Raw genomic sequence first — 6,000 nt, forward strand, 5'->3', positions numbered from 1 at the left:
GCTGAGGCTGGAACATGGCACCCTCTTCAATTACATCTTCACCAGCTTTCTGGGTTTGATGGTTACCCTCACTGCCTAAGCTTGGCTATCCTGGAGTTCACTCTGTAGACCAGGCTGGCCTCAAACTCTGAGATCAGCCAGCCTATGCCTTCTAGTACTGGGATTAAACATGTGCAAACACCACAGGTGGCCCTAAGCTTTTATTTAATTCCTTTTCGCTTTTGAGATTTCTCTTTCACTTTTCTTCAATTCGTTTTCACTAACTGGAAGCTTAGTAGGGTGGATCTTGCCCTGAGGTCACGATTCCCTCCTTTCTCCCATTACACATCTGGGTTTTCTTTCATCTTAATATCTCCTTGAGCACAGGACTGAGCTCCATTCCACTTCCTGGTGCCCCTTGACCCCTGAAATTGTACACTTTCTATTTTTCCCTGCTCAGTTTGTTCCTTTTCATTATAGATCTTCATAAGCGATAGCACGAATAGCCAGGACAGAGTCTACAGTAGGCTGGATTCAGATTTCGTCTGGTAATGGAATCAATCCAAAACTCTTCAATTTAGCCTTATCCACACTTTCCAGACAAGAACACAAAGCAGCCCGATTCTTCCATCACAAGCGCAGTCTCTTGGCAGCATACTCAAAATTTTCTCTGAAATATGTTGAGCCAGGATCCCACCACTCAAATCACCCTCAGCGCCACTGTCTTTCATGCTCTTATGACTATGGCCCATTTAGTTCTGCCTAACGCATGTAGCTGCATATCTTATCCAAAGCTTCAAGTTCAACAGTCTCCCCAATGAAATATATGGTTAGGACTCTCACGGCAATACCCCAGTCTCTGGTACCAACGTCTCCCTGAGTGAGGATTTCTATTGCTAGGAAGAGACACCTTGACCATGGCAACTCCTAGAAAGAAAAAAAAATTTAGTTGGGGTTGTGTTACAGTTTCAGAGCTTTAGCCCATTATCCTCACATGATGAAGTATGCGGTCCGGAGGCAGACATGGTGTTAGAGAAGGGGCTGAGAGTTCTACATCTTGATTCAAAGGCAGCAGAAGAAGAATGTCACACCAGGACTAGCTTGAGCATATGAGAGTTCACAGCCTACCTCCAACATGGCACACCTCCTCCAAAAGGCCACACCTCCTCCAACAGGCCACACCTCCCAACAGTGTCACTCCCTATGAGCCAAACATTGAAAAACACGAGTCTGTGTGGGCCACTTCTATTCAAACCACCATGATACTTATAACTCAAAGATAAGTTTGCATTGCTGAAGACAGCACACACCTCCAACACAGGATGTGGAGGAATTGAACTGGAACTGAACTGGAATCCTCCCCTATGAAGACTATGAGAGAAATATGCAGTATGCTAAGGTGGAAAGTAATTATATCTCCTAGCCTGTAGGAAAGCATGTGTGTCGTACTTGTGACCAGTATGGAACGATATACCCAAGGGTGAAAGAGTGGCCATTTTATCTGAGGGAAATCAGGAGCCACCGAATTGGCCTTCAAGTCCACTTAATCAGAGGGAGTTCCTGTCTGGTACTAGACACCCAGCCAACTTCCTGTGCTGGTGAGGTCATCCACCCTTGCTAAGTCGGTATAATTCCCCAGTGCATTCTAAATGCCCGTCTTTATGTCCGCAGGTCAACGTAGCTCTCATTCCTCATCAGTGAATCTTCTTCCTGCAAGAGTGAGATGACAGAAATGCACAGGTGTTCAAACTGCAGATAACAGCTGATCCTGTAGTGCCTATCCCAGATGGATACATCTACAATACCTACACCTCAAGCCAAGGAAACATCTTGGGAAAGGCTTTATGGGGCTCATGGAAGAGGACAGTGGGCTTAGGGTATCTCTAAATTAACATGAAGAATGGACCAGATTCACGGAGCTCCTCCCTGCCAGTATTAGGAATAAAAGCTGAGAGTTGCTCTCCGTCAAGCTAAGCTGCAAAGGGCACTCTGAGGCCAGACCAGATGCCTGGAAGAAGCAGTGAGCAGCTGAATTGCCTGGAAGAGACTGAGACCAATTTAGTCATTTGGACATTCTCAAAACTGATGAGCTGCCTGCAGGCTGTGCATTGTGATCCAGGCTCCCAGGTTTGTGAGCTGTCACCCAACCTGGGGTGGGCCCTGGTGATGCAGCTGTCTTTGAGTCATTCCTGCCTCCCTAAGTGAACCCTCACCCGTATTCCTGTAAGCAGCCTCTGTAAAACTCACTGGTGCCCTACACTGGACTTTAGGGGAAAGTCGTAATTTAGCCTTTCATGGGCTCTCTGTAGGGGGCCAATATAAGTGTGTGTGTACGACTTCCTTGGGGAAAGTTTTGTCCCACCCTAGAGATATAAATATGCACATATATGTATATATGTATATTTTCATACACACACACACACACACACACACACACACACACACACACACACACACTCACACGTATATGGGGGAATGATTGGAAGGGCCAGATGTCCAGGAAGGGCCAGATGTTCAGGATGACATCTAGGAGACTGTGACTTGTCTATTTGACAAGAGTGGCAGCCATGTGATGTTAACAATACCACACGGTTGCCTCAACGTGACGTGTACATTAGTAATACCAGTTAACACCCGCCACGGCTGAGAGAAATCTCATAAGGCCACCCTAGAAAAATAGCTAAGGTAATTCATAGCAGCTAGAGGGGGAATCCGTATTCCCAGCAACAATTCCCTGATAGCTTATCCCATCCCAATAATTCCTCCCTAAACAAAGACAGATACTGTGCAGGACAGTAAAGGAAATTGGCAGGATGATTCTTTCTGGGCCTCTATGCCTCTGGGCCTCTGGGCCTCTGTCGCTATCTCTGTCTCTCTGTCTCCCCATTATCTCTCTGTGTGTAATTAAAGAGGAGGTATTAACCTTGAGAAGGAGGGGATTGGAAGGTAGTGGGTGTTTGTGTTAGGGGGTGGGGGGGGATGAAGTGGAAATGATGTAAATGTGGGACAAATGAAATTCTGGAAAAATATTAGGGCAATAAATGATTCGTAAGGGAAAGAAACTTCAGGCAAATGTATTGAATAACAGAAAACTAGTAGAAGCTGGGGCTGAAGCCAAGCTATCCAATTTGTCCGAGCACACTTTGGATAAAATTGTCTGTCCGCTTCTGCTTCGCCTTACTGCTGGTTTATTTGAAAATATACCTAAGAAACCTGAGAGAGTACATGCATCTTCATCGCCTATCAAATGAGATAGACAGGATGCGCACCACAAACACTAGGTAAGATAACTGGATTTATAGACCTCATCAACGTAAAATGTTGATGAAAGTCAATGGCGAGTTAATGAATTCGGTGGTCTATGCAGCCTAATAATGGAAAGGCCAAAGTAACGTTGGAGTCATTTAAAGGTATCTGTCTTATAGTCATTACACGGGACGGTGGGTTTCCTTAAGCATGACTAGTTCTTTCAATCGCTTAGTCTTGTTACCCGCTCAGGACTCCATTTCTTTTCTTTCGCCCCTTTCCCATTGCCAAATAGACTCCAACACACTTTCACGTCAAACAGGGGAGAGAAATAGACAGAGAGAGAGAGAGAGAGAGAGAGAGAGAGAGAGAGAGAGAGAGAGAGAGAGAGAGAGAGAGACGGACGGATAGACAGACAGAGATAGAGACAGAGACAGAGAATGTGAGGTTTCAAAAGAGCAAAACTAAGTGATTCTTGATTCTTGTTTTTCTGAATCTGGTTTATTTTGCTTAAAAACTGGCAGATATATCTTTTTCCTGGAAATCACAGTATTTATTTCTGCATGGCTGAACATATTTCCGTTGTATAATGATACCACATTTTCATCATACATACAGGCTGAGCCTGTGACTTGACTCCTGCAATTAGTTCTGCTGTAAATAAGGATACACTCGTCTGTCTGTGGCACACAGGTAAATGTTCTTTTGGGTATGTTCCCAGGAGTGTTGTGATAGTCCTTTTCTTAGTGGAAATTCAAAACTAATGTCCGGAAAGTCTGGACTAATTTAAAGTCCCACTAGCAGCACCTAAGTGTTCTTTCCCCCAGGATCCTTGCCGGCATTCCTGCTGCTTTCTTAATGCATATTCTGTTCTGACCAGAGTGAGTTGGAATCACGACCTGGTTTTGTGTTATGTATCCCTGATGGCTGCTCTATAATTTTTCAAGTTCTTTTTGGTCACTTGTACTTAACTTTTAGAGAACTGTTCATTCTTCTCACTTGGCCATTTATTGATTGCACAAATGTTGGGATATTTAATTCTTTCAGCTCTCTATTACGTCTAAACACGAAACTCTCAGAATCGCAGCTAGCAAAGATGTTTTTCCTTCTTGTAGGCTGTACCTTCCACTCCGTTAAGCGAGGCATGTCCTTATGCGGGAGCTGTATAATTCCACGCAGTCCCACTGGCCACACTTGTTTTCGTTTCCTGAAATGTTGGAGTCCTTTTCAGGAAGCTCTTGCCTATGCCTAAACCTAGAAAAGTTTCCCCCAGCCGTTTCAGGGTTTTGGGTCCTACATTAAGGTCTTTGATCACTTTGAAACGGTTGGCATCCTTTTAAAGGCTTTTTTTGGACATGGACTCTGCCTGCATCCAAGCCCGCCCATTTTTAGGCAGCATTCTGTCTGTGGCATAACCGAGGACATTTTGCCCAGTGGCTTGGTTGCCACATCTGAATCCATCTCCATAAGGAGGTTCTTTGATGCTCATCATCCTCTTTGTGGTAGGCTGGGTGTTGCCAGGAGTTCACCTGTCTCATTGTCAGTGAATCTTTAAAATAGTAAAAACATTTTTAAAATGTCATATTCTGCATGTCTCTGAGGTTTTTGAAGACCTTCTCTATTTTGCCTTATCTTTTCTATGAAATCTTATCTATCTGTCAAACCTAGGATGGGTATTCCTTTGAGATAAATAGACTAGTAATTGACATGACCATGATTTTGGATCAACTAACAATTAACTTGTATAACTTACTTATCCCAAACAGCCTGCAACAGCATGTCCCCAATATTTCCTGCCTCACAAATGTGTCTGTCAGATATACTGGGCCAGAAGGCTGAAGATGATGCGTCAATATTACAGAGAGTGTTGGGTGACTGCTCAGGTCGCAAACTGTCATTTTTTCACTTTGGAAGCTACTAACCTGCACTTGCTGTTTACTCAGGTAATTAATTTTATACCTTCTCAAGTCTCTGATGGGGTTGAAGACCTGGTAGTTTAGTTTCACAATTAAGCTTAGTTGTTTAGGGGTTAAGATGCTGTGAGGGCTAGATAGATGCTTCAAGGTGATAATGATAAGATGTGATGGGGGTTGATTTACATTCAGAATTTTAGATGCACCAAGATAGGAAAGATGTTTTCTTCAAGGCTGTGAAATACCAATAGCCAAAACACTATGAATGTAACATTTATGTAATCCCTGATTGTTTTGTGTTTCTTCTATCTGTATATATTTTCTTGTGTTTGTGTGTTTAAGTAGCAATATAAATGCATATGTAAACAAGAATTAATTAAAATAATAAAATCAAAGCAAAACAAACAAAAGCTTTTTTTATTTTGGGTTTCTTAAAAATCCCTGTCTCCCTACTTTTCCCCAATGCCTTCTAATACCCCAACACCAGGTAGGAGAGAAAGTTTAGTGGGGAGGGGGGACATAGTTTTCCTTAGCTGCTTCCTGCTGCTTAGGGTCCTCAGGTGCCTTGGGGGAAGTTCAATCTTCATTTCAGGACATCTCTGACTTCTTCTTGTCACACTGCATCGACAGCAACCAGGAGCAGCAGTGGGGGAAACACTGGGAGTTTGCCTACATATCCCTAGGAACAACAGTCCTGTTCATGTTACCCTCGGTTCAGCCACTCACTTAGTCACTGCATGGCGGCATACTTGGAAATCTGTGAACCTAGTAGTTCCGAACATTATGCTCTCTCTTCGGCAGAGAGACAAGAGTGTAGTGTTTCTCTGGGTTCGCTCCTGAGAACAAACATTCCTGGAAAGAA

Source organism: Acomys minous (assembly GCF_964271855.1).
Source record: "Acomys minous genome assembly, chromosome: 7".
NCBI lineage: Eukaryota > Metazoa > Chordata > Mammalia > Rodentia > Muridae > Acomys > Acomys minous.